Genomic DNA, 3,002 nt, shown 5'->3' on the forward strand with positions numbered 1-3,002 from the left:
AGAGAAAATAATGCGTTGGCCTGCTTCTAACACAAATATGACGCAAGAATTTTTATTTATTTTTTTTTCCAAAATATAATTTAATGACGCAATACAGTGAACTAATATACGTTCATTCGGAGTCGGTCGAATTTAATTCTTTTCGAAAAATATCCATCTCGTTGACCTACTTTACCTGCTCGATCTCATGACCGCTTTGTGGTCCATAAGGTTACACTGAAAGCAAGTTTTAGCCCACCGCGTTCTACATTTTCGGTTGTTAATATACCGATCTTTGGAGTAGTGGAAACGTAGCTCACAAACTGAACTCTTTTGCAACTTACACACGATACCAATATGGAAAATGTGAAAGTGCCAGCATTGTCCGACAAATTAATGTCATCGTGTGCGCTGACGTTCATGAGTAGGCGGCGGACGGTCGTTTCTATTCTTGTAACTGCCGTGAGAAGTTCAAGGTCACGGAGACGCACTAAATTGATCTATTGAGGTTTCTTCATCCTAAAGAAACGAGAAAATATTCTCATTCTCACCACTAATATCAAGACTGCCGAGTTAACAATCGTTGTACAAGATATATATATATATATATATATATATAATATTGAAGATAATAATAGAAAATAATAGAAAGGGTAAATCAATCAAATAATACCATTCAGGGATTTAGGAAAACGCTAAGGATTTTAAAAAATAATAATAATAAAAAAAAAAAATATATATATATATATATATATTATCGCTTTTTACCCACAATCCAGATGACTTCAACTGGGGCCAATCACCCAGGCTGAAAGCAAAAAACGACAAGTTCTCCGTTTCTGTAATGATCAATATATGCTAAGTAATTTAAATCTAAACCAAATATAAACCAAATATAGTAATTCAAAATGGATAAGAAATTTTAGAATCAAAAGTAAGAAAATATAAGTTAATTATAAATAAATTATAAATGTAAGCATATATTAATCATCGTTGACCCGACAGAGAACGTAATTTAATGATTACAATAAGATTAAATATATAATACATACTACATATTCACCGTATCCAGGACATAATATAGTAACGATAATAGTCGTCAAGATAATATGTGGTGCCCCCTGTGTGATGGATATGGTAAAAATAAATAAAAATAAATAATTAATTAATTAAGCAGTCAAATTTAAGTTAACGCAAAGAGAAACATGCAGATAGTAAGAAGAAAAACTAAAGCAGTGGGAATAATAGAACCTGAACTCCATAAAGGCGAAAAATAGTGGTATAGATAAGAAATAGTTTCTCCTACGTCCTCGGATTGCCCTAATAATTTCGGAGAAATAAAAATAAAGAGTGTAGGACAGCTTAAAGACAATACAAGATATAAGTTGTGGCTCGGGTATGCCCGGGATCGCAAACTCGTTACTATAGTAGGACCCTGAGCTGAATTTGCATGTTACCTCAGCGTCAACTTAAGTAAACTTAAATGAATTTAATTTTGTAAAAAAAAAAAATAATAAAATAATATACACTGTAATCTGTAATTTGCAAGCCGGTGAGTACAAGTAATAATTAATAGTTCTGATACCATAGCAAATTACCTGGATCTTCATATAGAAATATTCCATAATAACATAGACATAAACGTATATGATAAAAGAGACGCATTTAATTTCAATGTAATCGGCCTTACAAACTGGAGATCTAATATATCAAAATTGGTTCATGCTAATATCATTTTATCTCAATGTCTGAGGATTGCTTATATTTGCAATAATAATAAAAACTGTTCAGCAAACATAATAGCATTGTACAAGTTGATTAATAATAATTTCCCCATTGCTTACCTGAAATACCACTTCAGGAAGTGGTATTTCAGGTAAGCAATGTAATTGTCATACTTAGTGCCATGTTTATATGTACATAGGGGGCTCCTCCGTAGCCAGGTGGGAAGGAGCAGCAGTGCGTAGCACATGCTTCTTGATTAGACCGGGGTTCGAGCCCGTCACCACCAAATACGGAGGATGCGGAAAGGTCAGGGAATGACCACCGCATATTCCCGGAGCAATATGGCCTTAGTTGCTAATGCTTCTAAAAACCAAATAATAACAACAACAACATATGTACATAGGATACACTTTGCTTTCATGGTGTCTTACAGCGTAGAAAACTTGTACCCACCGGCTTGCAAATTACAGTGTATCATTGTTTTTTTTTTTTTTTTTTTACATAGTTAAATTCATTTAAGTTTACTTAAGTTCACGCTGAGATAATATGCAAATTCAGCTCAGGGTTCTACTATAGGAACGGGTTTGCGATCCCGGGCATACCCGAGCCACAACTTATATCTTGTATTGTCTTTAAGCTGTCCTACACTCTTTATTTTTATTTCTTCGAAATTATTAGGACAATCCGAGGACGTTGGAGAAACTATTTCTTATCTGTACCACTATTTTTCGCCTTTATGAAGTTCAGGTTCTATTATTCCTACTCCTTTAGTTTTTCTTCTTACTATCTGCATGTTTCTCTTTGTGTTAACTTAAATTTGATTGGTTAATTAATTAATTATTTATTTTTATTTATTTTTACCATATCCATCACACAGGGGGCACCACATATTATCTTGACGACTATTATCGTTACTGTATTATGTCTTGGATACGGTGAATATGTAGAATGTATTATATATTTAACCTTATTGTATTCATTAAATTACGTTCTCTGTCTGGTCAACGATGATTAATATATGCTTACATTTATAATTTATTTATGATTTACTTATACTTTCTTACTTTTGATTCTAATATTTCTTATCCATTTTTAATTACTATATTTGGTTTATATTTGGTTTAGATTTAAATTACTTAGCATATATTGATCATTACAGAAACAGAGAACTTGTCGTTTTTTGCCTTCAGTCTTTTTGCCTTGAATTCATCTGGATTGTGGGTAAAAAGCGATAATATATATATATATATATATATATATTTTTTTTTTTTAATCCTTAGCGTTTTCCTAAATCCCTG

Source organism: Mastigoproctus giganteus, chromosome 3 (genome assembly GCF_048544385.1).
Source record: "Mastigoproctus giganteus isolate SK-2022 chromosome 3, ASM4854438v1, whole genome shotgun sequence".
Lineage (NCBI taxonomy): Eukaryota > Metazoa > Arthropoda > Arachnida > Uropygi > Thelyphonidae > Mastigoproctus > Mastigoproctus giganteus.